This window comes from Grus americana, chromosome 1, assembly GCF_028858705.1.
Source record: "Grus americana isolate bGruAme1 chromosome 1, bGruAme1.mat, whole genome shotgun sequence".
Classification (NCBI taxonomy): domain Eukaryota; kingdom Metazoa; phylum Chordata; class Aves; order Gruiformes; family Gruidae; genus Grus; species Grus americana.
In genome coordinates, this window is record NC_072852.1 from 55,680,115 (window position 1) to 55,698,161 (window position 18,047).

Below are 18,047 nucleotides of genomic sequence, written 5' to 3' on the forward strand. Positions count from 1 at the left end.
AACCAACCCCAAGACAAAACCAAATAAACCACACCAAAAAAAAAAAAGCCAAAGCACCGCAAAGTAACAAAAAAAAAAAAAAACCCCAAACCACCCCGGAAACGACCCCCCACCCGCACATCCTGGTTTGCTGCCGCAGGAGTGTCCCTGGCTAGGTCTCGGGTGCGTTCCTCAGCTCTGCAGGTGGCAGGCTGGCGTTGCTGCGGTCGGGCTGGGGCGCAGCAAACCCTCCAGTAACTTCAGCTCACGTCCTGCTCGGGGGCAGCACCCTGTGCTCTGTATAACCGACTTGGTGCGTTTGTAGCTACTAAACCAACAAAGCTCCTCCTCTCCGTTAAAAAAAAAAAAAAACCACACACAAAAACAAACCACTAAACCCAAAACATATTGCGTTTGAAAAGAAGCTTTACGAGCTTTACGGTCGGTTGTGGTGCGGGAAGCAAGAGGGCGCGGAGAGGAAGGTAAAGCCGAGGGAGTGCGGGTGACTCTGCCGGAACGTTCTGGAAGGGGGGTGGTGCCTCCCCCAGACGGCAGATGGAGAGCTCAGCCTCGGAGCTGCCGGCAAGCTCTGGCGTGGATTTCTTGAGCGGACCGGAGCTGAGACTAGAAAATGCTCCAAGTAAAGGCTTTTATTTTGCAGTATCTGTTTTACTGTGGTGAGAATCATACTATTATTCTGGTATTTGTGCACAAGGCTGTAGAGCTGGGGGGGGGGGGGGGGCGGCGGCTGTATGTGGGAAACGCCAGGGGTTTTTTGGCTTGCTTTTTTTTTTTTTTAAAAGCGTTGGTGCCCTTCATTTTTAAGCTCAGAGGCTGTTCATCTGATGATTCATTCTGCAAATGACAACAGCATCACTGAAAGATATATTCTGCACAGCACTTAAATGTGCTAACATACACAAATCTGTCCGAAAGTAAGATAAATCACAAGATCCACATGACATAAAAGCAGAGCAATGTCAGATCACCTGTCTAGTTAATGGCTGTCACTTTAATGTGACAGTCATTCTGGAAAAATAATTATTTTTCCCTTACGCATCACTTTAGGCTTTTGGATACAACAGCTGAGGATGAATTGTAACAACCAATGCAAGAGTACTTTGCATGACTAAATACTTTCAGACATAATATCGTTATCTTCTTGACATGATGAGCAAACTGTGTTATTCTTAAATAACCTAGAACCAGCCATACAGCCAGTTACGCTCACAGTGGAAAAGGGGACATACCAAGTAATTTGACTATATATAGCCTTGACACTGTTGGCATTCTAAAGAGGAACAATGCAGGGAGCTAGAAGAGTCAGGTGGCGCAAAGCCTGCTCGCCTGGTCCTGAGGCGGCTCTGCCTTTGCCCTGCTGGAATCGACAAACATGGCTGTCTCCATCACTTTCCTTTTCCACTAAAAGGTGCCAGGCTGCCACTGCAACAGTGTTGCTAGATGTGTAGCTGGCCAAACATTGCTGGGGCTTTAACTTCGTTTTACTTAGGGTTTCACGTATTCATGTTTATAGTTAGTATAATAAACGTACTATTTATTTGCATTGAGTTGTTTAGTGCTCTAAGAATTTCTTGTAAGGCAGCAAATGAGGGGGAAAAAGGTATTGGTGATAATTCATCCTTTACATGCGCACACTTAATAGTAAGCAAAGCCTGGGGTTTTTCCCCAAAAAAAGTACAGTGACTTTTACAATAAGTATTTGTAAAATGTAATAAATTTGTTAATGTAATTGGACTTTGGAAGAAAAAAGGTAAGAATTAAGAAATTAACTATTTGAAGTCAGAGTGAGGCTGAAATCTGAGCTTCTGCCTCTACCTGTCACTGTACCTTTTAAGTACTTGAAAAGATAAAGTCTGTAGCTCAGGATGGGGGAATTTTTTTTATTCATCTGCCTAATAAAGAAAAACTAAATGTGAAGTGGAAACAGTAAATTAAATGGCCAGACATGTTACCTGTGAGCATTAGGTTAAAAATGGATCATTCCTACTTGGAGCTGGTACTTCTGTATTTGTTATTGGTGGACTGTGAAGTATTGGAAATACCAGTTTAAGAAAAGCTGATTGCTGAGCATTGAGCATACCCATTTATATGGTGTTATTTCAGTTACTATAATGAGGGCTCGCCAGAATTGCTTTGAACAGTGCAGTGTATAGCATCCTACTAGGAACAGGCTTCAAGGTGGAATTTCTTTTGCAGAGACTAGTGTCAATTTTCGTTTATATAAACAGTAAGAGCAGCACTTGACTTTTGACATGGATCTGGATTATTAGTAAGCAAATAACTAGACGATATATTCTAGAACCCGTAGTAGTCTCGCGGGGGCAGGGGGGGAGGCTTTGCTCAGCAATATCCTGCTGCAATTGAGTCTTGAAATGAGGCCCCTTTATGTAAATTTTTACTGGCGCCAGATAGCTGTAACTGCAGTCTGGCTCCGCTTCGGCAGCAGCTAACATGTGTCATGGACTTCTCCTGTGCACGGATTGCAGGAGCACTCTGGTTTCTGGACCGAAAGAGCCGTACTGATGACTGTGAAAAGATGTGTAAAGGAACCTAGGTGTAATTAGATTGCTAGTAAGTGAAAATACTGAGGAAATTTCAGCTTGCCTTTTTTTTTTGTGTGCTGTCTTGCGCTGTGCTGTAATAAATTTATGCTTGATGGTACTACTGTGTGGTATGTGGGAGGTACTTCACTGCACATAGTTGCTGCAGTGCTAATAGTTGGCAGCACAGAAGGCAGTACAGAGAGTCCGACTGGAGGCACTTGCAGTTGCAATGTTCCCTTGGAGGCTGTGACATGCTCAGTGAGCTGCAGGGGCACCCCAGGCACGTTCAGCCACTTGTGTGGATAAGTGGGAGTTCTAGCAGGCTTTAGCAAGCAGATGTAGGCTACTAGCTGAGGTACAATAGCGTAGCTCAGGCTGGCTTAAAAAAAATAGTACTCATGCTGCTATGTAATCAAAACAAGATCTTAGTATCAAGATGGCCGACCTGGAAGTCTACTTGTAGCTGGTGATACTTATGCAAATGAGGTACATGTCAGTGGCTTACTCAGAGGAGGAAGCTCATTTTGCACGTGCCACCTTCTCGCCAGGTAAGAGAAGCAACTCATTTTCTGCATTAACGTTTTAGAGGCCTTTGATGTTATTTTTCCACTTAGGTGCCCATCCCCCACGTTGGCACAATGCCAGGAATTAAATTTAAATATAAGAGGTGTTTTCTGGGAAGCCCGGAAGTCATTTGTTCTTGCTGTAATTATTTTTGGGTTGCAGTTGTTACGGGGAACATTAACTAGCAATTATTGTAAAACGTTTACTTAAGTAAAACTGAAGACTTTAAAAAATATTAGAAATTTGAGTGATCAGGTTTTGCTGCTAATGTTACTGGTTTTGTTTGGTTCAAACATCTACTGTTTTGCTACTGTGCTATTTTTGTCTCTAGAGTGACATCAGTTGATGCATATGGAGGCTTAGCAATACTGTGAGTTTACCCGTGAAAAGGATGCAGAATTAAGAAGGTTGATCCACCAGTGGTGGTTTTTTGGCTTTGTGATATTATGAGGAAACTTCATTATCCTGGTTGTAGTTTGAATTCTCTTCTTTTTCAGATGGCAAAGCTGTTGAGTGTTGGACACTAAACTGTTGTCCGTGTATCTTTTAGTATAAATGCACATTCTTGTGCATTTATGTAAATTTTTAGATGTATTTGTAAATAGGTAAACAGATCAGAATATGATATTTATCTGTTCTCCCCCCTCAGAAGACAATAAGTTTGCCTCAGAGCAGCAAATTTTAACAAAATTACATGATTACTAGTTACATAATATAGTCTTGTGGTTACGCATGTAGTGCATTAAACAACTGCATGGGGCAGATGTGCTACTTCTGCACAAATGAATTTGTGGTCTTTCTATTTTACAAGTCAAAAAAGTTGTGACAGGGTGGGAGACTGGAAAGAGGAGATGGTAAAATAAAATAACTGGATCTGGGAAGTCTCTGAGATACAGAAAAAGAGATAACTGGAGATGCATGAACAGGCCAAGGAAAACACGGTCACTTAAAGGTGGACAGCAGCTCAAGATAGGCATGTGGAACAGGCAGCAGACAGGCCTGGTCCAGTGAAGGAAAAATGAGATTAAGGGAATAAAACTAAAAAGGTAGAAGGGCAAAGTAGGCAGATAGATTATTTGAGTTTATAATGGCAATGATAGGGACTAAAAGTATTTGAGCCATTCTGAAATGGACCCTGAATTAGGGCAAATAGAGAAGATGTAAATATGCTAGAAAAGAGAACTGTAACTGGCTGATACTGAGGAGGGGAGAATTTAATGATAATAAAGGTATACTTCTGCATTGATATGACAGAGTAAAATGCTGCATGCCAACAAGTTGGGCCAAATGAGTCCTTTTTTGTACATATTTTATTTACTTTGAAACCTTTGATAACTTTTTTAGCGATAACTTAAGATTTGTTATGGGGGACAATTTTGCTTGTCATTTAGAAGTCTGGTTATATACATGTCCAGACTAAAAAAAAAAAAGTACAAAAATGGTGTGTGGAGTTGTGTGTGCACGTGAGAAAGTATGTAAATAGATAATGGTAGATTTCCCCAAATAAAATACATTAGAAATAGCAGTTAACAACTGTAAAGGTTGCCCATAAAGGGCAAACTCTGTTAAAATCAGTCTTGTCTTCATTGCAATGTGAAGCAATTCAGGGCCTCTCCCTCCTTTTCTGTAAGTGTAAGTGCAAGAACGGTAGAGGAGAAATGGCATTGAGTGGGGCATGAAAAACGTAGAATACTGATTAAAAGAAACAAGATGTTCCTGAGAGAAAAACTTGACTAGTAAAGTATAACAAAGGTGAGATTGTTAAAAATTGAGAAATAACTCTAACAGTAATGTAGATGACAATAACATGACACATAGTAAAGAGAAAAGGCAGAAGATTACATAAGTATTTTTTTTTGTTTCTTAGATAAAAGTGAGTTTACATTGTATCGTCTCACAGGTGGCTTTACTTAAAATCTGTAAGTTACAAGGAAGATAGGAGTTACAAGAGTCCATGATAGACATTTCGTAACAAAGGTTATAAGCAGATCTTTGTAAGCTGTATTCAGGAGTTCTAAAAGAATTGGCTGAGAATATTTCTTTTCTTAAGTGCCCCTCCCAATAACTCCTAAAATACAACAGAAATTCCAGAAGACCTTAAAGACTTCTTAGTTAAAAAGGTTAAGCAGGATGACCTAAATAACTATTTAGTCTCACATCAATCTTGGGGAAAAATAGTGGAGGGACAACTGAGGGATTCAGTAAATACAAAAGAATATTATTAGAATTAATGCTGATGTGGTTTAATGGAAATAAAGTTTTATTTAAAAAAAAATAATTCCTAATGTAATTTGTTTTAGAACAAGGTTCCTTAATCTAAATACTTGATAAGTGTAATGCAATTATGCTTTGATACAGTCTTTTTCTTAAATAACAAACAACTTCTCCCCACCCCCTGTATCAATAAAACATTAAATTGATTAACAAACTTTTTAAGCACGTGAAGGGGAGAGGGGTAGGAAGCATGCTCTAAGTAAAGTTTCTTTATGATTGATGTTGCAAAGCAGTTACTTTTGTGAACTTGTAGAGTATAGAAAGATCGACTCTTGCAGAGTCATCTGGATGATTTGCTTTACTGGGACCCACTCAAACAGTCTACTGTTGCACAGCAAAATCTGAAGTTGTACATTTAGAACCCATTCATTGTAGAACATACCTGCTTAACAGGAAACCCTACCCTGGAATTAAGTAGGGATGATAGAGCCAAAAAAGTGGGCTGAAGTCCCAAATAGGAAGTTAATGTAGAGGGGCTGAAATTCTGTTGAACACAGGGAAAGAGTAAGGAAGTCATACACTTTATTAATCTGTCTTGGTTATACCGATGATATGAATTCTGCATCAATACAGGTTACAGTTCTGTTATCCATAGGGGGCTTTTACAATGTTGAAAAATTAGGAAGGGTCCTGGGAAAAGGCACAAAAATCACTCTGGTTCAAGAACACAAAATTGTAAAATAATTTAAAAGTTACACCAATAATTTAGGTTGGAAGGGACTTCCGGAGGTCATCTAGTCTGACATCATCTTCAAAAGAGGTAACTTCAAACTTAGACCAAGTTGCTCCAGGGTTTGTCAAGGTGAGGTTTGAAAATTGGCAAGGGTGGAGATTCCACAGCCACTCTGGACAAGCTGTTTCAGTGTTTCACCACCCTTGTGGTGAAGAACTGTTCTCTGTATCTATCTAGAATTTCTCTTGCTGCAAGCTGCATCTATTTCTTCATCAACATGCTATGCATTTCTGAATACGGTCTGGCTTTGTCTTCTCTATGAACGCCAAGTAGGTTGTTGAAGAGAGCAATTACTTCTCTTTACTTAGCTATCTATTCCTCATGCTACACAAATTCAGTTCTCTAGTCTCACCTCATCTGTCCTGTTCTCTAGCCCTTAACCGTCTTGGTGGTCTTCCACTGGACTTGCTTATCAATATCTCTTTTGCATTCAGAGTCCCACAAGTGGTACCATACTTCAGATGTAGCTTCACAGGTGCTAAGGATAATGGAATAATAATTTACTTTGATCTGCAGGCAGTGTTTTTGCTTATGCAGCCCAGTCTTGAGTTTTAAAAGAATTAGTATAAAGCAGTAATTCCATTAAATATGTTCCTTCAGAAAGCAAAAATGACTACTCAAATAGGCTCTCCAATGCAGAGGGGAAAAAAATATAAAAAGCAATGGGAAGTTGGAAGCAGATCTACAAATGCTTAAAAATGGTGCACTTTTTTCATTAATTATGCTGTGAGTAAATGAAGCAGTGAATTTTCTTTCTTTCCAGAAAGACATCTAATCTTGATTTGAAAACAGACTTGAAAGAATGGCCAACCTATGGCACTTAGATGGCATATGCATTTGGAACAGCTGATGTATGACTTGCCCGCTATGGTAACTCTGCAGTGGAGTTACAGGGGATAATACTGGCATGTGAAGTCTTCCATGCGATCTGAATTTCTGGTTATTGGACACAATTACCTAGGAGGGACTGTTAGAACCTTTATCACTAGTTTGACTCGGAGCTGGTTACGTATTTAGCCAGACCATGACCAGCATTATACTGATGTGGTGAGACTCCACTAAAGTTGTCTAGATCTTCTGCCCAAGAATAATTTCTGGACCATCTCATCTTGTGGCTCTTAGCCAGATGAGATAGTTAGATGATGAGGTCAAGAAAGTTAGCCAGCTTTGCATTAGCCAAATGTGCCTTTCTGGTTTCAGCAAATGGATGGCTAAGGGCATTTAATGGTCTGATGAGATTAGAAGTGGCTCCTTTTGTTGTCATGCTTTACAATGTCTTTCTTAATAATAGCAGTTTGGTATTTTTCACCAGACATGTTGATTCTGGATACTTTCTTTGTCTCCCCTTTCAGAAGGGACAGTGATGAGGAATGCTTAATTTCAGTGCAGCAAAACTTGTAACTGTTGAATGAAAACGCTATGGTCTAGAACAGTAAACCACGTAATAATATTCAGTCATCCCAGTGGTGTGTAGTCAGTGACCTTATTTATAATTTTATTTCTCTTTTGTTGTGGGCCTTTTTGTTAATGTGTAGCCGGATCTGCCCTAAAATTTCACCTTATATGGTGTTTTCCTTTTGCCCTGAAATCTGCTTTGTTTGTGGGTGGTTTTTTTTAATCACAGAGGATTATATTTAAAGCTGTGAACAGTGCAACTTTTATACTGCCTTGTTTTAGAACTTCAATGACATTTTTATCTTGCCTATGATCAGTCACAAGCAGAGCTTATCAGCTGTGGTATAGGCCTGCACTCTGTATGTGTGTGTTGGGGTAGGAGGGGAAGAGGTCCCTTGTGTTCTCCATTAGCAACCTCACAGAGGGTTGTTTAGCTGTTCTGGATAGATCTGAACTGTACTTAGGAAACATCAGCTAATCAATGCTGCGAACAATGAATATATTGCCTTTACTGAAAATAGTTATGAAGTTTTCCAGCTTTGATTGAGGTAGAGCATCAGCAACTTTCAGTGCGTGCAGTTGGTTTCATTATGGGGCCAGGAAGGGAACATTATGCAACTCTGTCACATCTGGATTTGCTGTCACAAGATGTGATGGAAAGAAAATTCTGAACATGCTGTAGCCCAGGATTTTTTGCTGACTGTCCTAATGGCATCTATTACATATTTGACAGCAGCAGGGGGAATGAAACGATGTCTCATGAGCTAGTTCTCAAAGTGAGAAAGCTGTAGAATTGCATCTGTTTTCATTGATTGATTGGCTAGGATAAATCAAGTATCATGCATGCCAAGAGCTGCATGTATGTTCCAGGAAGCGTTGCTGACAGTATAAAACAAATTTTGTAAATAACCTGCATTCTCCAGGCTAGGAAGTTATCAGTCAACTCAATAATGGAGGAGAGGCATTGCAAAACCAAGTTCGAGACTGTTCGTTTGGCACAGAAAATCCAGCTATCATAGGAACTATCAAAGTTAAAATGCTAAAACTTAACTTTAGTGCCACTTAAAGTAGATGATGCAGGCTATCAGTTGGTTTGGACGTGCCATGATTATTTCTAACTTAATATGGCAGGTGAGCTTCCTTCCCCCCAGAGGCTTTGCTTCTGTCTTCTAAAGAGAAGTGATTGTTTCTAGCAAAGAACTAGCATTCGTTTAACAAGGATATTGGAACAATAGCCTACAGAATAATGAAAGGACTTTAATGAATAAATGATAAGACTGGCTGATACTTGAGCTGGGAAAAAATAACATTATTTATCCCTTAATAGCTACAGTGCTGTTTGCTTCTATGCGAAATCTGACCAGTTTTTAATCTCTAAGCATGGTTCTATGTCTTTTAAAGAAAATAAAAATATTTCAAGTCTGTTAATGAAAGTAGCATGTACCCCTGACTTATTAGTCCCTGTTGCTGTTGACTTTCCCTGGAGGAAGATGGAAGCACTTTGCTAATTACTACTCTAGTTACGGTAAAATGGAAAAGAAAGTTTTCTTCCCAAACAGCTGTGGTAATTAACTATTCTGTTCAAATGCATATGTAGTAGTTTGAAAATTGTTGATAGGATCTTTTTCTTCACACATTGAAAGATTGCTGTGATACTGCTGTAACTTCTGCATTGTTTTGGAAGGCTATCATACTGTTAGCAGCAGCCTTCTCTGAGAATTGTGCATTTTGAAAACAAGATGAAAATACTCAGAATTAATTGTCTAATTAACAAAAAAGTTAGTACCTGTGCTCAAACTTCTGGCTTCAATCGGTTCTGAATAATAAAGTCAGCTTATAATTGTTTGAGTTTTGAAGAGAAACCATTTGGGTGTCTAATGCCACTGTCATGATCGTCAAGAAGGCTGTTCCAAAGTGTCTGTGCAGGTACTGAAGTCAGTGAGCACTGTGAACCTGAGTCAATACTATGAACCTGAACCCACAATACTAGTACGTTAAGATGCAGAGCCTAGTGCTTTGGAACTTGAGCATAAACAGACTAGCTCTACCCAAAAATACAATGACCAGATGTAATTCTAAAATTAAAGAGTGTCTCTAATGTGGAAGGCCAAATGCATAAAATAGCAGCATCTACTTCCCAAACCTCTTTCGCATTATGTTGTGCCATATGACTAGTCAGACACTTACATGTAAATGTATTGTGGTCTCGATATAATGTCAAGAGATTGTGCTAAATTTTTCATCTGGGTACCAGTTGTGGGAGTGAGAAGGTTTCTGTGGACACCAAACTAAGCAGATACTTTCTAAGCTTTATAGCTTGCTCAAAGAATTGCTTCTTGATTTGCAATACAGTTCTAAGTTCCAAGGAATAGAGATGGTTTTGATATAAAGCATTTTCAAGTTGAGGACAACTTTATAGCTGGATTTCAGTCTTCCTATGTAAGATTCACAAGTACCTTGTCATGTATGTTACAAAAGATGAAAAGAAGCAGCTTGTTATATGCTGCCAATCAAGCAAGTGTTTTATTTCATGAATCACCTTCATTACTGTGCATCAAGGCACTTATTTGGGAGATCAATCACTGGGTTAAATGTGTTACATAATTGGAAATAAATGGTTGGAAGTACAGTATTCCAGATGAATGATTTCTCAAAGTCAGTCGAGAGGGTGAAGTGATTTTGATTTTTTTAATATTTAGTAGAAACATCTTGAAATTCCTTTAATTCTGTTTTGGAAAGGTAGGGGACTTGACACCTTCAAGATTTTAATGGAAAATCTTTTTTAAGCTCTTCTGAGCTGTCATTGTAGAAATTAGATGGAACAAAACTGTAGTGGTGGTGTTTCTCATTCGCATAGTGTGACCTTTGCATTTGAGAATCCATGTTTGTTATTAGTTGTTTTCCTGCAAAATTGGTCCAGGCTTCTTACTTGAGTCAAAATCTGGAAATTACACTGATTTGGAGAAGAGTTTTTCACCCCAGTCCTTTTTAGAGATTAAATAAGCCTTCCTTTATGCACAATATGAAACTTTCATTAATTTGTAACTGTTACCAAGCTACTACAGCCCATGGAATCTGTGCCCTTTGTTAAAGCACAAAGATAATTTTGAATTGGACTTTGCATTTGATCTGTTAAACATACGAAGAAAATGACATTTTAGGGATTTGGGTCCCTTAAAAGTATGCTGCAAAATACTAGTTTTATTACATGGCTTAGGTAGTTCCCAAGAGACTTTCTCTGTAGCAGCTAAACCATTTATTGGTAGCTTGGAGAAAGAAAGGAGGCATTTGCTGTGCGTTTCCTACACTTCTGGAATTTAGCATCAGTTAGCTTTCAAGGATAAGATTCACTTTACAGGCATAGTCATGTGGAGCCATTTTAGGTGCTCTAGGATGTGACTTCTGCATCTCAGCTGTGATTCCAGAAGGGCACTGGTCTCTTCTAGGTCTTGTGTTACTCAGCTTCATGTAGGTTATAGAGCATCAAAACCAGCGCTAGTTGCCTGTTCTTAGGCTACTGAGTCTCATTCTGTGTGTTCCTAAGCTCCTTGAACTTTTACGTTTACCACAGCTTACTATAACCTCTGTCTCTGCATCCTGTTGTCCTTAGAGTTGGAAGGCCTGAGCATTTCAGAATTCTTCAGATAAAACATGGCTTTATACTTTGCTTAAAGAAAGATGCGTGTTTTTGGATAATAGAGCAAAGTAGTTCCATTTTTCTCCATCAATATATATCACTTTCTCTGTTCTGTGCTCTCATAAATTTGAATGATTTATGAAATGGATTCTAGAAGCATTGTCTGAAATTTTGGTGATTGATATTTTCTAGAAACTGTTTTCATAGGAGAAGCATTCTAATCCTCAGCAAAAATGCTGAAGCATTGAACTAGATCTTTTAGCTTTGGTTATTTGGGGGTTTTGGTCATGTTTATTTCAATATCCTTGTGGAAAAAAAAAAAAGACACAAACAGTGGCATTTGGAATGAACTTGTAACTTGTGGAATTTTCTCAGAAGCAATGAATTTATTAATGAAAACTTCCACTCTTCAAAATTAATTCAATATTTGAATAACATTCTTACCAAGTAAGGGACTTCCCTATTAATTAAAACATGTCCTGCACAGTGTTGTTATAGCCCTAAGATCAAGAGTTAAACCCAGGGTATTCAGAATCAATGTTAAACTTCACAGAAAATCATGCCAGATCATAGGAATTCATAATTTGACAGTCATCCAACCTTACCTTTTCCCTCAAATAATACCATGCAATCTTACAAGAAAAGCAATTTGGGTGGTTTTGTTCCAGAATTGCATAACGTGTATTTTCAGATGTATTAGAAATCATTCTCACACTCTTTATTTTACTTGAAAAGCAATGATTTTGTAAGGTGTAGATTTTAAGGTTATGAAATTGTACCCATTGTGAACTTGAAATGTATTGTCATCTTTAAAAGCATAAAAAAATAAAAGCTGTCTTTTCAAAATAAATACATTTGCTTTTGTATTTACTTACATGTGTTACTGAGTCTCTTACTTGTATCTGCTGACTAGCTAAAGCTTTTCTCCTAACAAAATGCAAGATGCAAGACTCTTGTAGATCGCTTTGTCACAACTTGTGACTTTTGGCAGTAAAATTTACTGAAAAAGACTCATCTTTCTATCTCACTTTACAGTCAAGAAAAACTGAGGCAGGATATAATGCTGATTTGACAGGGCTAAATTGTTGATCAGTAGTGGAATTTAAATGGAAACAAGATCATCTTCGGCACCAGTCTGGTGCTTTATTCTCCAGGTGATAGTATCTTGTGCTAAAGGTAATGACACATCTTCCTTCATGATTTGTCATTGTGCATATGCGTACACAAACACACATGCACTGTGGGTAGAAAACAAGTATTAGAGTTTCAAAAGTTTTATTTTTGGGTTGTGTTCTCCCCCACCCGCATCAGCACCACTGCTGCAATTTTGTTATTGTGAGGAACAGTCATGTGGGGACTTGTTTGACCAAAGCTGTATGTATCCACAGGGATACATGTGTGTTATCCTGCCAGCAAACAAGCAGACTGTGCCCTGAAACTCCAGTTGTCCAGCAAGGCATAGAGAATTTGTTGCTACTGCATTGTTGTCCCAAAGACTTGTGCTTTGTTCTGTTGGTTTTTTTTGCTTTCAGTGCTTCTCTGCTTTTACAGACTGGTGTATCTTTGCTAGTGAAGTTCTGCTCTTGGCATATGGAGACTTTGGAATCTCCAGGCTTTTGGCCTTCACTGTACCTGGATCTAATGTAAATCTTCACACATCCCCCTCAGACCGACAGATGCTGAGAATGTATCTGACTGTACTCAGAGCTGAGTTCAGTATGTATGCTCTCTGCTTTATCTCACCTTTACTGCCTGTATAACCTGAAAGATTATGAACTTTGCAGTGTTATGGATCTTTGTAAGAAAATAAACCTTTCCTATGGAATCTCAGATTTGAAGAAATCTTGAACAGAGAAGCTGAAAAGCCACACCTTCAAAAGCAGAGAGCAGTTTCCAGAACAAGATGATCATGCAAGAATCTGCGCATTTTGACTTAATTTTTGGTGAGACTTCCTCTATACCTAGCCTGGTTATTAATTATCTTTCTAGGAATTGCAACTTTTGGAAGCGGAGGAAGCCTCATGAACAAAATAGTTTATTTTCCAGAATACCCTTTGGTGCCAAATGTTGTGTTATTTTTAGGATTCAGTTCTTGACATGAAAGACCATTACTTCCTTAGATGCTTCTATGCAGCATTCTGACTATTCCACTACCCATATGACTTTAAGGCAAAGAAATGGATCACACTCATATAGTCTCTTGATACCCATCTTAAGATGTGTTTCAGATGTTCTTTAGGGTTACATTCAAGGATATCTTCTAGGATGATCAGTCTAAGGACATGCATCACTCCCAAGCAAATGGTGTGGAGAGGATTGAGATACTGCTTCAGACAGAAGGAAACTGCCTTTCTTTCCCACATGAGAGAGAATCTGCTTCAGCCTGTCTTGTCCCATTTCATAATTCTCAGTGGCACCTTCCTCAAACAGAATTGGTGAGGCAACCATGTGTTACCAAGACATACACCTAGCTATTTCAAGCATTCAGAGTTCCTTAATCAAGGTAATTCTGATACATATATGGAGTTCTTCCCTGTTACTGTGCAGGTGCACACTTTGAACAATGTCAGAGGGCAAGGTCTGCTCCTGCTATCCCCAGACAGTGCAGGAGAGCAGATTTTTTTTTTTTATGGCAGACAGGTAGTTTGAGTTCATTGCTTTATCATGGGAGTGGCACAAGCACTATGCTTCTTTTTCAAAGGTAGATCAGCTTGTTGGTACTTCTACCTTGTTGTCTTAGCTTAGATAGCGAGAAGCTTTTGGCAATAGAATGGACAGAAAAATAACAGGGGACATTCCATGATGAAATTTTTGGCGTGCTGCTGTGATAGATCTCATTCCTCGTAATTTCTCTATTTTCCTCAAATTACGTGGTAAGCCAAAGAAAGTTGTTACCCATGTTGTTTAAAAATCCTTGAGATGCAGATTTTCACCATCTCTGACTTCATTTTTTGACTTCCCAGCAGTCTTAACAGAAGACAGAGGTCACTGATAGAGCTGGAATGGCTTGAGGCAGCTGGTGTAGTCACTGTTCATAGAACAGAATTGTTTAGGTTGGTGAAGACCTTTAAGATCATCAAGTCCAGCTGTTAACCTAGCACTTCCAAGTTCACCATTAAATCACATCCCTAAGTACCATATCTTACATGTCTTTTAAATACCTCCAGGATGGTGACTCCACCACTTCCCTAGTCAGCCTGTTCCTTTTGGTGAAGAAATTTTTCCGAAGAACCAATCTAAACCTCCCCTGGTGTAACTTGAGGCCATTTCCTCTTGTCCTATCACTTCTTACTTGGGAGAAGAGACCAAGACCCACCTCACTACAACCTCCTTTCAGGTGGTCGTAGGGAGTGAGAAGGTCTCCCCTCAGCCTCCTTTTCTCCAGGCTAAACAACCACAGTTCCCTCAGCCACTCCTCGTAAGACCTGTGCTCTAGACCCTTCACCAGCTTTGTTGCTCTTCTTTGTATGCCCTCCGGCACCTCGGTGTCCTTCTTGTAGTGAGGGGCCCAAAACCAAATGCAGTAGTTGAGGTGCGGCCTCACCAGTGCCAAGTACAGGGGGACAATCACTTCCCTAGTCCTGCTGGCCACACTATTTCTGATGCAAGCCAGGATGCTGTTGGCCTTCTTGGCCACCTGGGCACACTGCTGGATCATATTCAGCTGGCTGTCAACCAACACCCCCAGGTCCTTTTCCATCAGGCAGCTTTCCAGCCATTTTTCTCCAGACCTGTAGTGTTGCATGGGGTTGTTGTGACCCAAGTGCAGGACCCGGCACTTGGCCTTGTTGAACCTCATACAGTTGGCCTCGGCCCATTGATCCAGCCTGTCCAGATCCCTCTGTAGAGGCTTCCTACCCTCAAGCAGATCAACGCTCCCACCCAAGTTGGTGTCATCTGCAAACTTACTGAGGGTGCACTCGATCCCCTTGTCCAGACAATTGATAAAGATATTACAGAGAACTGGCCCCTGGACTAAGCCCTGGGGAACACCACTTGTGACGGGCCACCAACTGGATTTAACTCCACTTACCACAGCTCTATGGACCCGGCCACACAGCCAGTTTTTTACCCAGTGAAGAGCACACCTGTCCAAGCCATGAGCAGCCAGTTTCTCCAGGAGAATGCTGTGGGAAACAGTGTTAAAAGCTTCACTAAAGTCCAGGAAGACAACACACAGCCTTTCTGTCATCCACTAAGTGGTTCACCTTATCATAGAAGGAGATCAGGTTGGTCAAGGCGGACCTGCCTTTCATAAACCCATGCTGACTGGGCCTGATCACCTGGTTGTCCTGTATGTGCCATGTGATGCCACCCAAGATGATCTGCTCTGTAACTCTGTAAGAGTGACAGGCCAGTAGTTCCCCAGATCCTCCTTCCAGCCCTTCTTGTAGATGGGCGTCACATTTGCTAAGTTCTAGTCAACTGGGACCTCCGTGGTTAGCCAGGACTGCTGATAAATGGTGGAAAGTGACTTGGTGAACACTTCCGCCAGCTCCCTCAGTACCCTTGGGCTGATCCCATTCAACCCCATAGACTTATGTGTGTCAATTTTGTTGTTCAGCTGCATGGATTTTTACTTGCTTGACAGCTTTCTGAATTTTTCTGGTTTACAATGATACTTCAAGACAAATCTTTTGCTAGCTTTGGTTTATCATTAAATACCTCCTAATGTTGAACAGCTCAGACATCTTTGTGGCAGTAAAATTGCCTTGATGGCCCAAAAGCATGGGGGTTTTTAACTTATTTGCTGTTGAGCATGAGGAAAGAGGCGGGGTTCACAGTTGTGTGTTCAGGGAGGAAGTAATTGAGTTCAGACTTTTGAGTACGTAGGCATACTTGATGGAAGATGCATCTAGACAGTGTAGCTTAACTTCGCATATAGGTAGACACACGCAGTATCTATCATCTGATGGTAGAGTACATAAGCCACTGATATTTGTGGCTTGAGTAGCTGGAAGTAATCTAAGCTGTGATTTCAACATTTTGCATCAACACTGCTTAAGCACCCCTTGTAACTTCCTGGTTCTAGCTACTTGTTCCTAGCCTTTGCCATCCTGTTCATTACACTGGCACAGCAAGGAGCCAGATCAGAAAACTGATCTGAAAGGCCCCTGGGGGGGAAGCTGGTTCAATGGCTTATTGTGCTGTGTTTTACAAACTGGTCTGCCAACATAGTAGAAATAGTGGAGTGGAAATGAGGGGCTAAGGAATATGGCAGTAGGACTTGTCACTGCAAAAATGCACATTGATCCTTTACTGCAATGTCAACAATCCTGTAAATGTGTGTGATAATTGTAGAACAGAATTTTTGATGGTTTTAGGTAAGGAGTGTATTTTACAAGGACAGAGAAAAATGAAGAATTCTTTGTTTCCAAGGGCATTACATAATTTTTATGTCTTAGTTTTGCTTTTGGTTTGGAGGGAGATGGAGTCTAATCTCTCTTACTGAACTTGGAAAGTATTCTTATTATGTTGGCTTTACAGAAAGCTGTGTCCATGTAGAATAACAATGAGAGAGGTCTATAAATATGTGGAAGTAATGGTGTAATGTGGAGTGGTTCTTTCTCACACTGTCATTTAGTCTGACTGAAAAAACACCCTTCTATTTTCAAGTCTTAACTTCTGTTGAAATGCTTCCTGCCTTAGGTCTGTCTTCCTTTTCGTTTCCTCAGCTTACTCAAATACAGTGCAGAACATGAAGAAAGCCCCAAATGGAGAAGCAAAATAGATTTTTGTCTCCTCTTGAATTTGAGCATGTAGACAATCCTTCTCTTATCTTTTTTCTTTTCCTTCTCTTTTTCTTGGAAAAGTTCACTAAAGGGTTCAGACTGGAGCAGGATTTTTTTTTTCCCAACCTTTTCAAGGAAAATCTTCCGAGAAGTGCTGGCAGGCCCTCTGTTGTAAAACATCTTCCGCATAAAAGAGAAGCGACTCTTCCTTCCCTGGAAGAGAGTGGAAAGATGGAAGAACTTGAACTGACCGAAACAGTTATTCGGCTCTTCTGAAGCTACTTTGGCAGTAAGGCATTGGCCAACAGGATTCCGAGACAGAATAGGAGGCTCTAAAGCTCATTGCTCAGTCTTTCTATCAATCTTCATAATCTTTGCACAGTTTCAAAGTGAACCAGAGCTGCGTCATGCCAGTAATGTCAGCCCAGTAATGTCTCAGTTGAGAAGGAACTCTGATGGCTAGTTCTGGGTCTCATGGTTTAAAACCTGGTACTGTGGTCATAGGCTGAACATACTCTGACTGTGACAAAGGATCTCTACTGAACAGAGCAGAGGTATCTAGGAGGTCCCTTGTGAAGTCAATATTTCAAACATGCTTGAAAGAATAAACCCAGAGTCCTGCCATCAGAGGACTCCTATCTCCAGTTCTGCTCTATGCAATAAAAAGAATCGGGAAGGACTAAATTTGGATCTTGCTGTGAAGCAAAAAATATGCAGCACCAATGAAAAGAATACAGAAAGGAGTGTCCCTTTCTTAAACTGCTTTGAGATAGAGAGAGAGAAAATCCATCAAAGTCTGATTGAGAAACTCAATGAAATTCAATGAAAAGAACAGCAAAGGAAGCAGTTTTCTGTCACTGTCATGAGGATTTTGCTAAAACATGCTAAGCAGAATCTGTTTCTCTCTAGTAGCATTTTGGAGAGAATATCCTAATACTGTCCATCAGAAAGCATAGCTACCTCTAGTTCAGATGTAGTTCCAGAGAGAAAGATACTTGGCAGGAGAAGGTGTGACGACCTTATCAAACTATTCAGTATTAAAAAAGCCACAAAACAACTTTGATAAGGAAATCTCTACAAAAGAGGAAAAGCATACTACTCATCCAGGTAGAGTCCTTATTCAGTATCTCTCTTTTTAGAATTAAAAAAACTTTACATTTGGAATGATG

The 18,047-nt window shown here is 39.9% G+C and overlaps 1 protein-coding gene across 8 annotated transcripts in view; it reads left to right on the forward strand.

Annotated features, from left to right (window-relative positions):
- ATF7IP (activating transcription factor 7 interacting protein) overlaps positions 1-18,047 on the forward strand; it is a 119,153-nt gene that overhangs the window by 14,552 nt on the left and 86,554 nt on the right. The window contains exon 1 of one of the 8 annotated variants that reach the window (XM_054831518.1): positions 509-619. The exons of 5 other annotated variants lie outside the window; for them this stretch is intronic. The gene's annotated coding sequence lies outside the window, so the exon portion shown is untranslated. Of the gene's footprint in view, positions 1-508; positions 620-2,703; positions 3,092-13,069; positions 13,090-18,047 lie in introns of those variants that run through there. 2 more of the 8 variants (XM_054831238.1, XM_054831696.1) reach the window with 2 other exon arrangements.